The following is a 22,107-nucleotide window of genomic DNA, read 5'->3' as shown; positions in this document are numbered from 1 at the left end:
ATATGTGTGTTTGTTCTTTTGGAAATTTCAGAGTGCTTGGCTGACTTGCCCTTTAGAAAAGCTTTGTAATATTAGAGCTTCCCATTTCCTGCCCACAGCTTCATGTCGTCTACTGGAAGCAGCTGACAAAAGCATCACATTCACTTTTTCCATACAGAAAATATTTGATGTTCTGCTTCTCCGTTATGTTGATCTGCAGCACGTACCCTTACAAGTGCTTTTTGTGGGTACAAGAGAACAGTGACAGCATGGCCAGCCTGCCACAGTCAATCTACACAAGCTGTCTGCAGCAAATTATTTACCCACTGAGTTGGAATTTTGTTTCTGAACAGAGAACAGCTTCTGTAAGTGGAGCTCACTCACTGAGTATTTTGTGAGAATAAATTTTAGCAGAGGGACTGCACTCACACTCATTACTGGTTGGCACTATAGTGTTTGCAATCTGAAATCAGGCTGATATGGGCCTGTCCTGTGAAGTCATATAGCTGTTGGAAAATAGCTAGTATCTTAAATAATCAGCTCTCGTAAACTAATCATTAGCAAATAGTATAAGCATGGTTTAACCATCCACCCAAAATGCAGAATGCTCTGCCCCTCAGATGCGTAAGTTAGGTCAAAACAGCCACATTCCCCATCAGGTGCCATCTGTCTGGTGGCTTTGTAACGTGGAATTTTGAAGACAATTATTTCACTACGCACTTCCTTTTAAAAGGGACGTTCTGTAGTGAAAGACAAGAGACACTGATCTAGTTTCTTATTAGTAGACCTTGCACTGTAGATAGTTTTGTGAGTGGTTACACCCCAATGCTGCTCAGCAGAGATTGAGACTCTCTTCTTCTGCCAGTTTTGTTGCTAATACCATTCCTGACGGGGTAGAGGCTGGAGGTGGTGGTGTTTCCCAAACTTCTTTCCCTAGTGTGAAAACAATGCCTTATAAAAAAAAAAAAAACTCTTTATCGTTACACTTTTGATGCTCTTTCTCATTGGGAAAGGTGCTGAAAGCAGCAGCAGATTTTGTTTTCTGATACAGTCTCTAACTAGAGTTAATACTTGGCAAAGAAAGATTTCCAACATTGATATTTGGATGGAGATTTCTGAAAATGTGTACTGCTTGTAAACAGTTTTTCATTTTTCTGATATTGTGAAGTATTTTGAATGCTTTGGGTGCATTGCAAACATTTTCTATTCTTGATCTGTACTTAGCACTGTTGTGTTTATAACCCTCTGCACAGTATTAATCATAATTATCAAATTCAACAATACTGTAATATGTAGCCAGAAAAGGTTTGGGTGCCATTCCTCTTCCTGATATAGAGTTTACACCAAAAAGCAGGATGACTAAAGCCCTGCAAAACATGCTGTCCATCTAATAACTGCAGTGGGAAACAGTATTCCCAAAAGGTTTGAGAATAAATTCATAAGGGCATCACCACAGAGCTTTAGTCTGCTTTAGTGACAGTTCTTTGCGTTTCACCTGTGCGTTGTACTACAGACGTCTTGACCAGCAGGGCCTTTCTTCCCTCACACCCTGTTGTTCACCTGGTCCAGCTTCGGCAAGAAGGGGCTGATCCTCGGGGCTGATCCTAATGATGATGTGGGCATTAGGGACTGATCACTTGGGGTTTCCACTGAGCCAATAAAACCACACCACTGCAAAATGCTCAGGAGCCAGCAGCAGTCTGTTTCACAGAATCATCTGTATTTGAAAAATGAATGAGTCAGATAAAAGGGAGGCTGTTACCTCTTCTAAGTAAATTATTTAAACTTGCAACCTGTTTATATCTTTTTCCATATGAAAAATTAATGTACCACAGGCCCTTTTGCATTTTCATGGTAAACAAATCTATTTATAGGTTTTCCCCTCCTAAGAAACAAAAAAAAAAGGGCTTTCCACTGCCAGGGTCAGAAATTTTAGGCATCAATCCCCTGCCACACCCCACCTCTGCCCCAACAGGGACAATTTAAGGAGCATCTAAATTCTAAAAGAGCAGACCCACTAATCTCCAGAACAGTGTGCTACTGAGAAAGAAAAGCTGTGTCGAAATTGCTACTCTTAACATTTGTGAAGAATGCAATGAGGATTTTCTTCATGTGCCACAAGGATCTTGCACCTGGCCTTAGCTGACATTTGATAAAAATCATGGTCAAAATCTTCAACCTGGGTGTGCGTGCAAGGCTTTTATTTATTTATTTATTTATTTATTTATTTATTTATTTATTTATTTTATGTTAATGTACTACCTGAGCAAAACCACCCTAATTTTTAGCAGTACTGAGCAAATGCCCCTCTGATTCATTTCACTGGCAGTTAAGAAACCTCAGCACTTCTGAAAATCAAATAGTGCTTAAATTTACAGCTACACTATTTGAAAGGATCTCCCACAGTCTCTGTCTATTTAAATGGAGAAATGCAAAAGCAAAGGCACACAGTGATCTGGGCAGTTAATAATGTTTTTGGCAATGTAAGAAATCAATGAAACATTTGGGAATAATGGCATCAACTCAGATTTAACAGTTTTACAACAGTGTCGCTTTCCAGCAAATGGATGTTGGGATTTTTCCTCGTGCATTTCTGAATGTACTAGTTATGGCACATCACAGTCATGTTCCTTCCCTAATCTCCATTTTCACTTTAATTTTTATTATGTGCAGGCAAGCAGCCTGGGCACGTTCCTTACTGTCCCTTCTGTAAAGGTTTAGAAATGCTGCCATGTGCCTCAGATTTACTGGACACATGGCATCAGAGAAAGGTGAGTGTTGCCTGTGTCATCCTGGGGAAGGGAAAGGAAGATGAGGGGTCAATTCCAGATTTGCTTGAATTGGCCTCAGTCATTACTGAATGATGCCAAGTACTTTCAGTGAACTGAAATGGCAGGCTATCTAAGCCCTGTACGACAGTCACATTGTAAGTAGGACTGGATTCTCCTTTCACTTGTGACCTTCAGCTAGCTTCTGTCTGACTACTGTGTGGTCAAGAGTGCTGTCTTGGGCCTTCCAACACCTTTACAGGCCTGTTTTCAGGAACTTCTGCTTCCTCTGGTTACTTACTGCATTTAGATGCTTATTTGGCTGACAGCAGATTTGCTGTCCTTGTACACCTTGTCCCCTCTGATGTGCCTCATAGATTTTAAAAACAATTTTATTAAAAAAAATAAAACCAGGTGAGTTAAATAATGGTTTCTCTGGCCAAGACCTCAAAGGAAGATTTATCTGAGCTACAGTATGAGCTTCACGCTGCTATGGAAGCTGAGGCAATATTTAGTTTTGCTTCTTCCACATAATTTGTTGCAGAGAATCCCGAGCAAGCGTTGCCAAGCTGCTGGGTGAGCAAAGAGTGAAGGGAAAGCAACCTAAAAAATTTTTAATGCTTTCTGATTTCCAGACAGCCATCCAGGTGGGTAATGGTTGACATTGTGAGCATAAGGCAAGCACATCTATTCACTAGTTTGTTCACTATTTTGTTGTATGATCCTCAGTGAAACACAGTTGAAATAACACACCTGGACCTTCTGAGTGCCACAAGTTTTACACAAAACCTGCTGTGGAAAGTCCTTTTTCCTCTGGAGATGGATGATCTACAATGGCCATCTATTTCTTTCCTTGGTATTAGTAATGTGAAGCGTATATTGCGTATTGCTTTGTGAGAAATCCTTTGATACTTTTGTTAAACACTGTCCTTTGCTATAGCTTTATCTCTAGCAACAAATCTGGCGTGTTTTGTACAGACGGAAAAAAACGATAAAAACAACTTATTCTATTAAAGGAGACCATTCAAATTTAAAACGAGATTACTCTTTACAAGAAAGGTGGCTGATCTCTCCTAGGGAGCGGTGTCTCGCCCTCATCAGATACCACTTGACAGAGCCAACAAAGCAGCCTCTCCTAGGAGAGCCTCGCAAGGCGGCTGCTGGCGAACCACAGACAATTCCCTGCAGCGGCCATCTCCCGACCTTCAGAGCTCCTTGGAGCTCCACCAGCTCCGTGGCCCGGCCGAGAAATGCCTGGAAATCCCCCGGCACCATGTCGAGCGACCCGGGGGCAGCTCCGCACCCAGCCGGGGCTCCGACCCCTCTGCCTCGGGATACCCCAAGCCAGCAGCAGCCTGCACGCTCATCCTCATGCCGGCTTCCCCGTCCCTTCGAAGGGCTCCCTCCGGCCCCATGAGCTTTGCCTGCCGCCTCCCCTCTTCCTCCCTCCGCCAACAGCGGGCTCCTGGCCGCCGCCCCGGGTCCCCTCCGCTGAAGGAGCCGGGAGCTGCCCGGGGCTGGGGCCGCGCCCGTCATGGCGGCGGCGGCCGCGGGGCCTGAGGGAAGGCAGCGGAATGGTGGCGGCGCGGCCCCGGCAGGGGGAGCCGGAGACCGCCGGGCTGCCCTCACTGCGGGGCTGCGAGGCTGGATGGGGCTTGGGGCAGCCTGCTCTAGTGGCAGGGGGTCCCTGCCTATAGCAGGGGGCTGGAACCGGGTGGTCTTTAAGGTCCCTTCCAACCCAAACCACTCTGCCATTCTGCGACCCTAACGCGTGGGGCAGCTCTTGGGCGCTGCCAGGTGTCCCGGCCCCAAAGTGCTGCTCTCGTCCTTGCACCACGCTCTAGGAAAGGCTGGGGTCTCTACGGGACCTGCCCACCCTTTCCCCTCTTGCTGTGGTCTGAAATGCCTTCATAGCTCCTACAGATGTTTTCTGCTTTCCCTCAGTTTAGTTTTGCACTTTTTTTTTCCCCCCAAACTTTTTTTTTTTTTTTTTTTTTTTTTTTTTCTTAATTAACTTGCTGTGTTTGCCTTCAGGTGCTTGTTAATTTTTGAGGAAGGCAAGTGCAGCTTCATTATGTCAGTTTCGAAGAGTTAGATACCGAAAACAATTCATCACAATGAAGTGCGGCACTTCAAATGTCAGAAAGCTTTAATTTTAATCACCTGCTCTTGGAGCCGAGTCTGGAGCCTGGATCAGCTCCTGCTTGCTCTCCTTGAGTGAGGCGTAGGAATCACAGAATCACAGAAACATTAAGGTTGGAAAAGACCTTAGAGCTAGCTGTGGCACAGCGAATGCCAGGATGTTGTGTTGGGCACAGGATGGGCCCGTCCGGGAGAAAACACTGAGCAGAAAGGTATGGCAGCCATCCCGTCTCTCTCTGGAGTTTGGGTGTTTAGCACAGAAAGGCGCCTTCACACACTTGGGATGTGGTCTGGAGCTCTTTACTGAGCATAGGTGCCTGCAAAGAGAAGAGAGCTCTTAGTTTTTCCTTTATGTATCATCACTGGGGAGAGGAGATGGAGGTGTCACTGTGGTATGTAACATCTTGTTAGAGAAAGTCTGCAGTAAGTGAGAGATATTTACTTTGCAAGCTCATGACTCCCAAAGTCAGATCTGTTGCTGTTCCCAGAAGTAACCCTGTAGCTTGCTGGGAAAGAACTGCAGTACTTGCTACCTATGTCTTCATGCAGAAAATAACACATGGGAAAAGGAAATGTGACTTCTGCATGAAGTACTCAGACAGCCTGGGAGTCCAGAGTTCTGATCCCTGCCTCAGGAACTGCAGAGGCATTTTTCCGATTACTAATGGTCCTTGGAGTAGTGCTCAGTACCAAATGCTGCCTTCCCCAGGTGCATGTTTTAAGTCCTCAGGTGTTCTGTCAGAGGAGACCCTTGTATCAACACACAACAGCTGAGTCAAGGCTTTTTGTATTTGAGATCTCAATACCTTAGTTATGCCCGAGACTCAACTTGGTGACTTCTTTTTCTCCCCCTTTTGGAAAAAAAAAAAAAAAAAAAAATATGATCCTCTTTTTTTTTTTTTTTTTTTTTTGTAAATGTTTCTATATACATCTAAATGGCAAGATGACTATATATCTATACTTTAGAAACTCAAATGGCTGCTTTGGAAGTAAGCAATATCACCAACAAAAATATAGTTCAATGTCTAAAATCACACCAGTATGCTTAAGTACTGAGAAAGTTTCTGGATGATGAAGAAGCTAATGAAAAAAAAAATGTAAGCATGAGCATGCTAGGTATGAAGATAAAAGGTACAGAAAGAGCTTCTAAAGTGGGATTTACATATATTAACTTTGTAATTGCATACACAACAGGCAATTACACAAGAGTTAATAAAATAGTAGTAATGATTTGTACTGGGTAATTGAAATTTATGAAGCAGTTTTGGTGTCTCTAATAAAGCTGTGATGTCCTCAAGTAGAGCTAATGAGTATGATAGAAGTGACTAGCATGGATAAACACAATTAGTGTTGCATTTGTCAAACCAAGATAGTAAATATATTTTTTTTTAAGTGTCTGAATGTTAGTATCATCATTAATATAGATGGGAAACTGAGGCAGCAATGTAAGTCACGTTTCAGTTTGCTTTGCAGCAATATAAAAGGCAGAAACTGGATACTGCCTTCTTTCGTCTATGTACCCTTTCTTCTACTTAGTAAAATCATGGTTGTTATTTACAAATGATGTGTAAAGTGACTTCAAAGTCTAATGCAGGGTCTGCTGGTGTCTTTTGGCATTACTTCTGTACTTGTGATATGCTCCCCAAACCTCTGTTGTGCTTTGCAATCTGAATTCTTTCCTCATGTTTGAACTGCCCTAATTGTAGCTGTTTGTTACTGTTGAGCTGGGGTCTGTAGCTGTTACCCTGCAGAAGGAAGCTGATTGCTCCTGGGTCTCAGTATCTCTGTCACTGCCTTTGAGATGTGTGAAGAAAGGAGATCTCTGAATGTGAGTGTGTTTGTGTTTGAGCATGTCTTACTTTTCTAAGTACTGTTTCTATGCAGAGGAATTACATTAAAGCTAATTTCTTTATTTGCAAGTTTCAATTCTGCATTTTCTTTTCTTCCACACCATAGGATATATTTCCAAGGTGTGATGGCAAATGCTTTTCCTTACCAGAAAATAATTTGCAAATGATGTAATTGCCATCCAGTTGGAAAGTTTTTGCTTGCTGTGTTCTGTGGGGCTTTCAGCTGGACGGAGCGTTAAGGCCTTTGTGCTGGGGGGGGTTCAATTTTCTTTATGTTCTTGTCATATTGCAGTGTCAGTCTCTTAAAGAAAGTATGTTCACTGTAGAGTAGAATGAAACAGTATGGAATAGACTCGTTCAGCTCTCCCAATGGTCATACAATTTTATTTTGATTCAGAAAAGTCCTGTATCATCATGGTATTGATCCTAGCAGCCAGAATTGTGGTTGAGGAATAATTTGTCAGGCTACTATTGGGAGGGACAGCGGAAAACTCCGGGAATAAGGTAAGCAGAAGTAGTGGCAAACAAGTCAAATTGGTTGGGAGTTGTGGTGTTAGTGGTTTGGAGCTGCGCTGTCAGGGATGAGTAAGGACCGCAGGGGGCACAGAGGTTATAAGTCAGGATTGACATGCGTTGGCAGAATTATGTATCAGTATTTTGAGAACCAAGACTTAGTTTATGCCATAGGTTCTCTGTTCCTCTCCTCTCCCTCCCTGCCTCCAGCTGAGCTCCTAATGGAAAGGTTGCGGGGGGGGGGAATGGGAAGCAGCAGAAGGATATTTATTGCTGCTTGGCAGGAATGTAAATTAAGTAACTAATGATGCGCGTTGAAGAAATGGGTTTGGTTTTGTTGTCTTACTTCTTACTGCAGATTGCTACAAACAGCCTGCCTCTCTCTTTCACCCACATATAACTATGTATAACTGTGAACTATTCCTAGGAAAGTCTTATCAAACTGAGTCTCATTTTGAGCATCTTCCCTTTCTACAGCAACCAGGAGTTTCTTGAATCAAGTGTGTCAAGTCTCCACCGACACTTATCACCCTTAGGACAGCCACAGAGTGTGGAAAGGATGGGTCTGGTTGCCAAAGCTCTGGGCACCACTCCCCTTTTAAAGCAAGAGAGTGGGATTTGAAAGCCTGTGAGAGCAGATGGAATGGCAGTGCTCTTCCACCACTCTTCATTTCTTGGAAATTTCTGCAATTTCTTTGGGTGCAGAGCTGGCTGGTGCTCATTCACTCCAAATGGGCTCCTCACAAAGGGAGTAACCTACTGTAAAGGTATCGGAAAGCTTCACACATGCACCTTTTCCTTGAGCTGCATATCTGGAAGGAGTTTGAGCTGTTATGAAGGCATTGAAGGGGGAATGTTCTACACAGAAAGAAGGAGGGAGCAAAAGGTGGGGTTTGGTGGTTTTTGTTACAGGGTATGCTGTATTTCAAAAATGACAAAAACAGAAGCAAGGGGCTGGTGGACTTGGGTGAGATCAACTCTGATCTAGTCACTGGTGCTGAAGAACCAAGAGAGCAATTGGACTGACACAAACTGGAAATGAGTGAAGCTGTATGTCGTGCCAGTTGACCTTCCCCCACAAAGGATGCCCTAAACCAGTGCAAATCACGGACTCTTTTAGATCCCCTTCCCTCCCCACACCCTACTGTTCTTCCATGCTTCCTGGGAAACCCTGCTGTCTGCTGTTGGCGCTTCACTGTTGTGTCCTCAGCCTCTTTCACCGTGTCCAGCTCTGACAGCTGATGCTCCTCCAGGAAGGGGGCAGATGTTTCAGGACCTGCTTACCAGCAAGATGTTGCTACAACTGGGACAGGAACAGGGAAGCAGGGGTTCGGATCTTTCTGAAAACTGGAGGAAGTATCACAGCGCCTTTTGATACAGTAAGAAATGCGGTTCACTTCTCTGTGAACTTCACCTGCTTCAGCTTTCTTAGGCTGGTGTGACCCAGCCCCAGGGAGCAGTCTCAGGCCTGGACTATCTCACACAGTCCTGTAAGAGGCTCATGCTCAGACAGCTTTCTGACCTGGACCTGCTGCAGGCTCGCTCATACTGTAAAGGATTCAGCTTTCTCCTGCTGAATGCTCCAGCCTGTTTCCACACTGACTTCACCAGCCAGGCTCAAGTCTTCCTTGCCATGCACATACGAAACTGGAGCAGTAGCTTAAGACTGGGAGCTGTCTGCTGAAGGCTGCTTGGCTTCATTCAGCACAAAGCCTTGCAATATACAGTATCTGTAGGCCTTATCTGGGGCCTGCAACTTCTCTCTCCAGCAGGTAATAAAGAGGATGGGATGTGTCATGCTGCTTCAAGGGAGTGCTGGAAAAATATTTTGCTTGATATCTTGATATATTGCTTTTTCATCCCTTCTCTCCACTTCCTTGTTTTATCTACTCTCCAGGCCTTTCTTCTTCTTTTTTTTTTTTTTTTTTCATCTTATGCACAGGCTGGCCCTGAGAACTAGGGGATGTCTGCCAGGGTGACAAGTTCAGTTCCTTCCCAAGCCACTCTCGTCACTCTCGTGAGCCTCACTGTCTCCGTGGGGATCACTCAAGCAGGAAGGAGTGAGGAGAAATACTGGTGAGAAGGTTTGAAGAAGAGGAAAGACTTGCAGTAACAAAGATACTTTTGCTTTGACACAAACAATTATGATCTCTTCCTGCTTGTTTCATTTCTTAATAAACATCCTGCTCCCTGAACTGTGTACTCTCTGGACAGCATGTCACTTAATTATTTTTCACTGGATGGAAAATCTGTCATTCCACTAAATTAAAAATAGAGCTGCAAATGGGCTTGGTTTGATCTCTGTGGCATCTGTAGCGGAGGAACAAGATTAATTCCAGCAATTAGATGTTAATTGATGTCTGAACATGTCTATTCCTAGAAACAGCAAGACCACATATAGCATAACTAGCACCATTAAAACAGCATCATCTCCCCTCTGTGCTCTGAAAGTGCAGAACTGGAGGGGGGAACTTTCTGGGGACCCGCATCTAAATAGAGCAGTGGGGGAGGCTGTGAAGTGAACAAAAGCTTGTGGTGGGGAAGGGAAAGAGGGAGAGCAGCCTTGCTGAATGGTTAAGATGTGGTGGTTAAGTGCACGGGGTGTTACAGAGGAGCTGTGATTTTGTTTGTTAGACACACATCCACTTTATTTTCATTTCACCACTGGTCAAGTCTGCCTAAGATTCACATCATAAGCAGCTACAAAGGCTTATTACAAACTGTTGAAATACCTGATGAAGAGGGGAAAAAAAAAAAAACACACACTTTTTTGTGCTGGCCATTGGAAAACCATATACTAACAATTTTGATTAAATGGAATAAGAGGTCATTGAATCTGGTCTTTTACCTACTGCGCGTAACAGCTTCAGCTACATCCATTTCAATAATGAGATTCTGTTTCCGTGCTGCCTGTGCCTTATATATAAAGCACCAGGCGCTGTATATATTTCATTTTGTTTCCATTTTACAATACAGTAAAAATCTTTTTCAACTAGAATAGATGCTAGCCTTGGATACTGAAGTGCTGAATAGAATAATAAATCCTGTGCATCACTAGCTTGACTTTCATCCAAGAGTCTCAAAGAGCTTTATAAACATCAAGTAATCTTTCCAGCATGCCCATCACAACTGGAGGGTATTACCACCGTTCTGTAGCTATTGTTATTAATTTGTATCATCGCATCAGATTGAAGACTTTACTGTGTACATAATGAAAAGCTAAGCCCCATCCCAAAGACCTTTGAACAATTATAAAGAGAGAAAAATAGGAGTGGGATACAAGAGACTGGAGGAACACAAGAACAGGAGAAGGAAAAGAAAATTAAAAAAAAAAAAAAAAGAAATTGCCCAGTGTTGGAACAGCATGGTCTGTCCTGCTGTTGTCCTGCATCTTCTGGGCAGTGCAGTGAAGGTAAGATCTGAGGAAATGTCTGCCTAAGGCACGTTTGGCTTGAGGAGTGATAAGGTTTGCCTCAATATTAGGAGGAAAAAATTGTAGGGTGGAGGTAACTGAGCTGTGAAGGAGTGAAGGCCATTGCTTTCTGTGTGGTAGCAATGAAAATGGAAGCAGAGGGTTGAGGAAAAGAGGAGCACAGAGTAGCCAGCTCCTTGCCCTAAGAGAATGGCCAACAAACTGAATGTGGATAGCGGGTATTAGGGCAGCTTGCAGTATCTGGGCTGTGGGACGATCTCAACATTGTATTCCTGTTTAAAGCTGCTTTGTGGTGTCCTTTTTTCCCAGACGTAAAGGATTTTTCAGCAGAAGAAGGGAAGCGCTGAGACTACATTGACACATACAGAATATTGCATACAGCCCAGTCACCTGTGGTCAGACACTAAATTGCAGCAGGTGTGGAGAGAGCAGCTCTGGTGATTCAGCAACTGAAGAGGCAGTTTTAGGAAGCAGTGTCTGGCAAATTTAGGCTGTGTGGTGATCTATAAGCCTTCTTGTTCAGGCTTACCCTTTCATTCTTTGTACTAATGCAAAGGCTAAGGCATATCTACAGCAAAACTGTTTGCTTTACTCTGAAATCAGCTCCATTCCTGAGATGCACATGTGCATGTCGTGCTCTAACCTCATAAAGGGCAGCAACTGCACCTCCAATTGCCCCCAGCTGATGAGCACACCTGCAAGAGCGGAGTGTGGGTGACACCCCTATGCAGCTTACGTTGGAGTAGACCCCCATTATCTCATTTCAGCTCGTGATCTCACCTCTTTTTCTCATTGTTCCTCCAGTCTTCTGGCTGTTCTTAGTAAAGCAGAGGCAGAATTTGCTTCGTTGTGCAAGTCTAGACAGTGGTCTGCCTTTAGAGTAGAGTGCCTCTAATACCTGGCTCCTTTTGGCAGCATGGACAGGCCCAGGTCATCCCTGATGTGACAGCACAGATGAGCAGAAGCCTGTAATGTTGAAAGTGCAGCTGTCTGCAGACTACAAGCATCTGTGTCCGGAACAAAGCCCTCACGACAGCCTCTGCCCGTAAGCAGGTCAGGACTCCTGGATCCTGGATGTTTCTGAGGTATGTGTCATGCTGCTTCTGCTGCCCTCCACCCAGCAGAACAAACCCGCAGAGATCTCTGTGCAGGCCTAGACTGTATGCTCTTCCTTTGGTGTGTTTCTTTTGCATGTCTTGTTTATCTATCCCAGCCCACGCCTCTGCGCTGGGCTGTAACACCCGTGTAGCTCTGATGCAGGTTTGGTCCTAGCCTGTTGCAGTAATCCGTGCAATACTTCGTAGCTGCTGCTCTCCCTGAAGGTGTCACTGAAGCTGAGCATCCAGCTCAAAGGCAGACAGGTTGGGGAAAAACAAACAAACAGACACAGAGCAGCACTTTATTGGCCTGCTGGCAGGCTGCTGTAGGCTGCGATTCTCCTAATTTCTGTGAGGGAACACAGGTTCAGGCTCGGTCAGTTCTTAGGTGCTGCGAGGTGTTTTTTTTTGTTGCTGTCACTGGCAGAGGAGGTGGCATTCCTCTCTCTTCAAGGACTGACTCATTACCTTGGTGTGATAGCAGGGGACATTGTCCTGCTGGAATTGCCATCAATCACGCATGGCGTGAACACTGCATCCAGTCTGTGCTGCAGTTTAAACATCCCAAGGCACTGGGATTCTTATTCTGCTCAAACTCTTCAGATTTCCATGTAAACAACTTCAGTGCTGCCTCCCTAAATCTATGTTAGTATGGTAACAAGTGTTTGAGGCACAGCGTGTGAAGGACTATATTTGCAAGATGAGGGGAATGCATCTGAAGTGTTACTGAGGCGCTGGTGATAAATGGTAACTTAGAGCACAAGGTTTTTGCTTAAACCAACATGAAAATGGTCTTATTTTGCACTTGTGATGGGCTAAAAGCACACATGGCCTTGGCTACTGTGCTCAGCTGACGAGCTGTGATCTGCTGTGTGCCCTGGTAGCTCAATCACTCACAGTCATGGTCTGGATGGAGGGAGGGTAGCGATTAATCTGTCTTTAATCCACACATCGAGGGGCTTTCTGGGTGAAGATGGTTGGACTTTGTTTACCTAAGTGTAGGAAACTCAGCAGGAGGAAAGGGATCCTTGTGGTCACATTTTTCTTTCTGTGACAGCAAATTCTTCGTGGGCAGGCTATGTAAATTTTCAGCAGTGGGGTGAACGTGTTGATTTTTGTAGCGTTTTGATAATGAGATGTACTGATGCCTGGTGTTGTTGGGTACCAAGGTTTTTTATGGGGTTTCTATGCTTCTTGGTTGCATTTCGACTTGGTGTGTTTGTACAGACTCATCCCCAATGCTTCTGATGACATTTCAGTGTTTTTCTGCCTCTTAAAAGCTAAGATAAAAAAGAACATAATGGGCTACCTAATCTGTGCAGTCCTTGCTCTCCTCCTACACAAGATAAAACTTTTTTTTTTCTTTCAATATTAATTAATCTGACCTTCCCTTTGTATTACTGAGGGTAAAATACTATTATGCACTTGGAACAGGGAGGGAAAAATGGCATAAACAGTGTAGGACAGCTCAGCTACCACTGAGAAATATGTGCTAGCTGCATTAATTTCTCTGCAACAGCTGATTATGAAGCGCCTTCACACTTGGTGTGATCTCTGGTCCAAGCAAGGCTGTCCATGCATTGCAAGGGGAGGTTTCTGCACTTTGAGGTTGACTCCTGGTATTTGAATGGGGATCTTGAGACTCTCATGGCACCTAAATGTGGAATTTAGGTCCCCTGCCAAATGGCTTTGTTATTTTCCCACTGATACGCAGTCTGAGTCTGCATTTCTACAGATGTGCTGGACCAAAGGACCTGTGTTACTTTCCTCTCAAAATACACAATGATCACGAAGATAATGCAGGAGGCTGGGGGCCTGTTTGGTAAAGTCAGTGAAATGATCCCAAATGAGAGAAAAGCAGCCTCGCCCAATCTTTGGTTGGTGGAGAGGTGGAGGTAGAGGGGTGCAGCACAGCTGTGATTACCCCCAGAAATCTATTTTTGCGGTTCAAAAGGCATTTCTTACAGCTTCACCTGCAGGGTTCAGTGCCTGGCATCATTGATTGGCTTGTTGAGCCTGTTGCTGGCATTCTGATCTCAGCAGCCATGTATCGGAGGAGGCAGAGATCAAACAAATTAGGCGCTGAGGCCAGCCCCGTGCTAACTAATTGGATGTGTCCGTGAGCAGCGAGCGGCCCCACAGCTGCTGGCGCAGCCATTTCATCCAGCACTCGTGAGCGTTTGCAAAGCTTACAGGTATGAAGCGAGCTGGTAACTGGGAAGGGAAGCACTACAAAGGGAGTAAATCAAAAACATTTTGATTACAGGTTCACACATCTCATTTTAAAATGAAACAACCCCCCTGGAGCTGTGGCACAAATCATCTCCCTCTGATTCCTGTCTGGCCGTGTCCTGCTTACATCCCATGGCAGGAGAAACCATCGTGGGTGCACAGAGACACCACAGAGGCATCTCACAGAGCCATTGTGGGTGCATCAAATCTGCAACAAAAATGAAAGTTTAACACCCTTTGAATTAGACTTAGCTGGCTCTCATTCCCAGGTCTTCTGTTCAATTTGTTTTTTGCTTACCCTTGGATGAAGGAAATTCATTGTCCTGGATGTGCTGTAGTACTGCAGAATTGGGGCCCATCAGCTGAGCTGTGCTAGGACAATTCTTTGTTTCTTTGTTACATGCGAATGGCACCAGCTGGATGGCTCTGTGTAACCCAGGGAATAGCTGCTTGCTCTGTCCGGTTTGTTTTAAGCACTGTGTGCTGTAGCAGAGGAGCAGCAGTGGAGAGCTGCCCACTTATCCTGCTGTAGCTGCGCTCAGGTGAAGCCCTGGGGAAGGAGAAGAACCTTGTACTTCCCTCAGAGGAAAAAATAAAATAAAATAGCTGTTAGCAGTTAGGAAAACCTTGTGGAGGGAAGAGAGCAGAGACACGGAAGGGGAGTTTCCAGCAGAAGAGGCAGAGTTCCTCTCTTTTTCCACAAGGACAAAGCGATGAGTGGAAAACCTCAGCTTTTGGTGGCTTTGATATTGACTGCTCTGTTTTTTCTCTCTTTAGGCTTATTTTAGAGCCTGACAAACTAGAACGTGTTTTGGTTCATAGATTGGGAGCTTCTTGGTGTACCTGTTGTGCTCATTTGAAAGCAGTGGTGGGGCGTTTTTCTTGAAGCTTTCGCTAGCAGCCCAGAAATTTACAAGCCTTTGTGCAGTTTCCCTGATGTTGCAGCATTTCCAGAGAGGTTTTTTAAAATACCAATGGAAAGGGAAGGAATCATAATGGTCAGAAAGTAGGAGCTGCTGATTTATCTGGAAGCAAGTTTCATTTCAGCCAGATACCTAGGTCTTCGTACTCCTTTGATACATCCTTTACTTCTCAGCTTCACTTCTCAGCCCTAAATGCTGCAGCTCGATAAACATCCATCAATCACTAGATAAATATAGACGTGAAACCGGGCCGCTGCCAAGGACCTGGCCTGGGGAGGAGGTAGCCATGGGAGCTGGAGGAGAATTTCTGCTTTCAAGGCTGCTAAAACTTAAATGAAAGGAAATTCCTTTAAACCCTGACCTTCAGCTCCTGGGTTTACTTTGTTCATGTTCCCTTCCAGGAGCCACATACTGGCTTTACTTATACTGGGTAAAATAAATGTGTGACCCTTTCTCCTATGTGCGGGCAGCTTATTTCTGACAGAAAAGGTTCTTTATGAAATTCTGAAGTTAACACTGACAGATGACCTCTCAATAGTCTGTATTTAACACTTTTTACGTGTATTTTGGTGCTTTACAAATAGGATTGCATGCTCTGATCCCCTTCCCAAAGGGCAAATGCCTCAGGAGGAAACAGCCACATCTGCAACATCCCAAATGAAATCGAACAGCATCTTAGTGCGAGAAAGAGAATGGAACTTCAGCTAGGCTTAGGAAACTTAAATTGTAAGAAGTTGGTGTAGTGCACAGTCACCCTGGCTAGCGTTGCGTCCTTTTACTAATCTTACACGTCTGTTTTCCATGTCTTGTGAAAATTGGGTACTGAGCCAAAGCGTTAGCTCAGCCCGGAGCAGTTAAATTGTGTCCTGTGTCGGGCCCTACATCAGGCACTGCACAGCACCATCCTGTGCTTGGACTGGCCAGGTGTGACCTGTGAAATAACGGGGCCCAGGGCTCGTCCTGAGCACACAGAATGCAACGTGGCAGAGAGATCTGCTGATTCTGCAAGCTCTGTGCCCACGGTGATGAGGTGGGCATCATCAGCTCCTGGAATCAAGTTCTGCCCACAGCCTGGTTTCCAAGGGGGGCTGGTGAGTGCTAACCCTAAAAAGCAGCCAAATGTTGCCCTCATTACATACCAAGAGGATATTCCCCTCCAAGTCACACATCCCCTTTGGCTGTGCTCAGCTGCCACTTGCCTGGGGGGATGATGTTGCAAGGGGGTACAACCTGTGTGCTGATCCCACTGGGGATGCCAGCTCTTTTCTGGTTTGCCACATTCAGTGTGCACAAATGCACTAGTGGAGCATGGTTCTTGTGTGTGGGGAGCTTGGACTCTGCCTCCTTATCAGAGGTGGCTTCCACACTTAAATGAGCTGGGGATAAATGGATACTTCAGAGCCGAGTACCACTTCTCTATCCTTGCTGAGTTACACGAACAAATTGCTGAGCTGTCTGCAGGTGAAGGTTGCACAGCCTGTCATCTCTGAGATAAGTAATGCTTGGGTATGTGAGTGAGCCTGTCCTGGGAGTGTCCTAGTCCCAAACGCTTATTTATGTGCTTTAAAAACAGAGAGTAAAAATTAGCCATTCTAGGGCTAATTCTTCCATCTTCTCGTAGGCTCTGGAGCAGCAGTTATCTGGTGATGGTGTTAGGCAGTACCCACAAACAGTAGCTCAGTAGCTCACGGTTAAGCCCTCTCAAACTTTTTTTTAATTAGAATTACAGCAAGAAAGCCATAAAAATAAGGACAACAAGGGTCGGGCTGCCGGTGCTGCCTTAACCTCCCTGCCCTGTGGGCTGCATGCAGCTGTTTCCATCCCCGTGAGCGGTGTGGGTGCCACAGGCTGCTCCTCTCCTCCCTGCCTTCCTGCTAGGGGCAAAGGCTGGTAGGAACAAGCCATCCAAGCACAGACCAGCACCGGCTTTAATACATCGTGTCTCTTTATAAACAATTTTATTGTTTTGCACGACAAACGTGGTTAGAAAGAGCAGGTACGATACACAACTTGATCACTTCAGGAATGCCTGGCTGCTCAGTTTGGTGAGTCCTGAGGTCTTGCAGAGCCTGGGGTGAAGAGCGCAGAGCTCTGCTGCAGCTATGGGGCTAGGGCAGTTCGTGCGTGGACGCAGCTGAGGCAGCGTGATTGGCTTTGCCTTCATCACCAGGCTGAGATGGGCACAGGCAAGGAGCTGGTTCTGATTTACATAATGCTTTGGACGTGGTCCGCGTGCCCCGTGGTTTCTACATCAATCAAGTCAGCCTGTTCCAGTAGCTGTGGCAGCCGGGAATTGTTTTTGGGAAGCTTGATGTAAAGAAACCAAACAAACCCACGGTATCAACCACGTGGCTGTAATTCTATATCTGCCTGATAGACCTGGAGTGTTGCTTGGAAAATGAGTGCAAGCTTTATGTTTTGTCTGCAGAATAACAACGTTGGGATAACAACAGGCAGAACAAAATGACAAAAAAGATGCTTGGAGGCTTGGGCTGGATGGGCTGTCAGTACCTGCGGAGGTAACTCTGAAACACCACTTGCGTGTCTGCTGTGGCTGTAGCACCAAGCTAGCCTCCAGAGTCCTTGTATTGACAAAGCCCACAGAGAAAGTTAAGAGCACTGAGGAACTGGAAATACACATTTGAAACACAACTCAGCTTTACAGTGTTAAGAGACAGCTCTAGGAATTTTGTATAGTAAACAGCAGCACTCACTTAATGCTTAAAAACATTTTCATTACAGCCAGCAACAGCTTCCTGGCAATACATGCCTTGATACCTCCAGAAGCGATCATCTCTACTGTTATGTTGTCTTCACGTGGACTCTTTGAATATAGCAGTTTGGGGGACACGGCTGAGCGTTGCAGTTGATGAGGGAGAGTCTGCAAAGGGAGGCTGCAGCACGTCTGTGGAAATCACGGTGAACACAGAAGCCAGGGAGCAGAGAAATGAGGACCTGGGTGGGTGCCAGAACAGAGGCTGATGGAGTACCTGGAACCAAGTGTCAAAGAGCAGGTATTTCCCTGCTCCCACTACGGGCTGAATTTCGCAGGAGTGGCTGCCTCAAACAGAGGTGAAGCGTGGCTGTTGAGGTAGCAGCTGGAATAAGGTCAGCAGCACCGGTCTAATCCTATACCTACATGTGCACACTCTCAGCCCCCCTACACACCCTCCTGTCACAGCGGCCTGTGCCCCTAGTGCCAGGAACAGCATGAGACAAACCCCTGAGTAATGCCTGTAACCCAGCAGCGTGCCCACTTCTGCAGCTCTTGGCATCCCCTCAGCCTTCTCAGCTGTTTGGGGTTGGTGGATTTTTAATGGCACTGCAAATGAGCGTAACAGTGCTTCCAGGGCTGAGGCTACAGTAAGTGATAATGCTGGAATGCCAGCTACTACTACGCAGGCAAATTCAGACACTGGGACCTGCTACGTTGGCCCAGAAGGACTGATTATACGTGCGTGGGTGTTTTAGCCCAGAAACATAATTTGACTTGCCAGCAGATTTGTGTGCGCGCGTGCTGGTGTATGGAAATACCTGCTTGGAACTATGACTTCTGGCAAGGCCTGAGGCCAAACAGTCAGAAAGAGAAAACAATGGGTGAGCGGTGTGACTCGAAGACAGCTATAGACTTCTGTAACTAATTGCTGCTTCACCGATGAGTACCTAAATCTATTTAGGGTGGAGGGTAATGAAGGGGGAACCTCAGGTGGTTGAGCACAGGGCAGACTATCCAAAGGAGCGTGACTTAAACATTTTTAGCTACTCATCATTTTAAAACATTAATGTAGACAAGACCAGTGGTGCCAGCCAACAGAGGCTAACTTAAAATTTAGCTTGTTCCTGGAGCTCATAGCCTTCAGCTCATGCTGCTGACTGCAGTATGTCCTAGCAGGTCTCCAGAAACAGATCTACTGACAGCTTCTAGGAGTGTAAAGTAAGTGTCATATAATTTACATAAGAAAAATATATATATATATAACTAAAAACCAAGCTATTGCTGGAGTTAAGAATGAACTTGTCTTTGCTTCTTTGAAAAGTAAAGCTGAGACCAAGCACTTCAGGAGTTAACAATGAATCTCTCAGTTGGTTTTCTTAATGCAGAAGTGCTGATCATGCAGAACTTCCTTTCAAAAGATGATACAATGACATGCCTTTTTTTTAAAAAAAAAAAAAAAAAAAAAGATTGCTACTTTACTTCAAACAGACCCTGAACACGTTAAGAGAAATGAAAAAAGAACACTGCCAAGTGTTCTGAGCACCCAGAAGAGATGTCCTTCTGGTGCTGCATCTCAGATACAGAGGATGGCTTCTCTTCAACACTTCAGTTTCAGAGATGTCAATTCTTTTCTTTTTAATCGTTGAAGTACTTAGTACTCTAGTTAGACTGTGGTCTCCCATCCTCCCTGAGCAGAGCTGGAAGAGAGAAGGAAGGAGGCATCTGCAACTCAGAAGAGAATAAAATGGACTGAGCAAGCAGGAAACTGTGGGCACCAGCTTCTGTCCTCTTGCTTAAAGGGAGAGCCAACAGACTGGAGTAGGTCTCTATAATTTTATTCTCATTACTTACAGTCACTGTACTGTGCCACAAGCTATTAACACAAAGCATCCTATTGCATGTTGTTAGCTTTGCACAACCCTAGCAGAAGGAACCGTCTGCTTTTGGTTAAACCCTTGCCATTAACACGTGCTACTAGCTGCAGAACAAAACCCTTGCTAGAGGATGCAGTCATTTTTGAAAACTATTTGTAATTTCAGTAATCTTTTCTGAATGCTTCAGCAGCACGTATTGAAATTGTTTACTGTTAGTCTTACAAAGCTCTGCTTGTTTTCTTTCACAGAAAATAGCAGCATATTGCAAAATAGGAAGGTCCTGTAGCAAAATACATAGTTTAACTAAATAATCCATCAAAAATGTTTTCTAATTATGACAGTCCTGTTTCATTTCTTTGCATATAACATATGTTGTGGAATTGAACTCTAACGTGATATATTCACAAAGAGGAAGCAAAACAGTGTACTGCAGTACCAACTCAAGACAGTTAGTACAGTTTGGCAAGTAATTATTTGTCTCTTCACCATTTTATGATCTGAGCTGACTTAAGAGGCAGGTGGATGTGATCAGTAAGCACCGGTCGCTTAGCAGCCTCTGCCTCCTCCTTTTGTGCCTTCTTTCCTCCTGACTCAGCTTCGGCCTGGAAGGTGAGACACGCAGAGTTTACAGGAAAGTGGATGCGAGCAATAAAACAGAAGTAGCACGTGAGCTGTGGTTGTGTCCTACCCCCTTCAAAGGATGGTTTGAAGAAACCTGACATCCTAACAAGTCAGTCACATCAATTAACTGAAACTTAATGGAGACAAAATCGCCTGTCACTGTGAAAACCTCCTCATGTACTTCACTACTTTTACAACCCATCATCCAGATTTCAATCTGCTTGAAGTACTGCACAGGGGCTTGCAAAAGGACCAAAGCCGAGAATCCAGGAAGAGCAACTTTCAAGCACGACTACTTCCAAATGACCAGCTGCACATGCTGAACGCCTCAGTGAAAAGTAAATAAAGAGTAGGAGAGACAGAAAAGTATGTCCTCGTAACTGCTGTCTTTGAGACCTGTTATTTAAGAGTGGCTCTTTCCAGCATCATTAATGTTTGCTTTCCTGGAAAAGCTGCTAATAGTGAGCTATAAAACCTATTGTTGCACAAGTCCAGCATGTAAAACATGCCTTGTGAATATTTTTGAGTATTTTAATCTAAACACTGTTTTTTTCCAGTGTGCTCCTTTGCAATAAAATGTAAACAGACACATACTCTCACTCACCTGTAAGTTTGTGACCTGGTTGCACTAAAACTGTATCTTTATACAGCAGCTCCTGCCATGTCAGCTTTCATGTTGAACCACTGCTCAATGCTTACATTACTTTTATTTTGTGAGCAGAATTAGAACCAGGTATTTGAGTGATGAAATAAACATCTGGTGCCAATAAATACAGATCTTTTTAAGTAGCATTGCCTAAAACAGTTCCATTTGTTTTCTAGGTTTTAAAGTACCCAGGAGCATACAAAATTATTTCCAGCACAAATTGGCTGTAATCTCATTGTGACATTAAGGAATTACTTCAATTAGACTTTCTCTTTGCTGTTCCACTGATGACTGACAATTGCAGTAACTACAATACGACAAAGAAAATGTCAATTCATTTGTCTGGGCACTTAACTGCGTACGCATCACTACGAGCATGGGTGCTGCTGATTATCCCACTGATGCATTTTTTAAGGCTGTTGTAAAACCTGTATTTTTAGTGACACCATTAATATCAGTTTTCTTCCTTGGTGGGTCTCTGCACTGAAAGAGTCAGCGTAAGATTAAAAAACGTGCCTTTACCCTTCAGAGACTTACACACAAGCTGTAGCACAGTCACAGAAGGAACTGCATTGATTGCAGCATGAACACAATGAGCACAAAGTTAAATATAAACAGGATGGTGTATTCGAGAGGCCAGTGGATTACAGATGTTCCAAAAGAAGGCAGTCATGCAAAATTCAAGGTTTGAACCTATTAATCACGTTCCATGAAGTAGAAAAAAAGCAGTTAAAGTTACTTTGGGACTGCTACAATTGCACCAGGGCTCCGTCAGGGTGTTGCCTGTGCATTACTGCAGAGGAGCTCCCGTTCTCGCATTTCAGTTACATCACCTCTCACTCAAGACACTGAACTGCTTCAAAACAGAAACCAGGTGCAACCAAAGACAAACTCCAGTGTAGCAAACTCAATGGACAATTCTTACTTTTCCTCAAAGCCTTGGCTTGCAGCCAGCTACAGGTTGGGAACTTGACAAAACATGTAGAGCTGTCTTACACAACTTACCTTTTCTATCTCCCAGCCATGTTCAAGAATCACACACAAATTTATAACTGAAAGTACCATATTAATTTGAGAGGAAATAAGGGGGGTACATGTTTCATAAATGAGGAAGAATTTCAATTCCAAACAATTTTAAAAGTTGCTGTAAATAATGACCTTGCTGTTCTTTCTTCTTTAATACATTCAGTTGTTATTACCTTTGAGCGTCTAGCTTCTAAATGATTAAGAAACTATTGCTACTCCTCTAGTTACCCACTGTGAATACAGCCCACTACGATTTGGAATACTGCTACTGTAGGTGCAGAAGTTGC

General features: G+C 44.4%; 1 long non-coding RNA gene across 1 annotated transcript; it reads left to right on the top strand.

Annotated features, from left to right (window-relative positions):
• The first annotated feature begins 11,357 nt into the window (after positions 1-11,357).
• Positions 11,358-18,231, top strand: LOC311434726. The gene is made up of 2 exons (XR_014691678.1): positions 11,358-11,770; positions 17,680-18,231. It is a non-coding gene; the product is annotated as an uncharacterized lncRNA (long non-coding RNA).
• The last annotated feature ends 3,876 nt before the right edge of the window (positions 18,232-22,107 follow it).

This window comes from Aythya ferina (genome assembly GCF_964211825.1).
Source record: "Aythya ferina genome assembly, chromosome: 3".
Lineage (NCBI taxonomy): Eukaryota > Metazoa > Chordata > Aves > Anseriformes > Anatidae > Aythya > Aythya ferina.
Note: the sequence above shows the minus strand (reverse complement) of the source record. Positions and strands in the feature narration are given on the sequence as shown.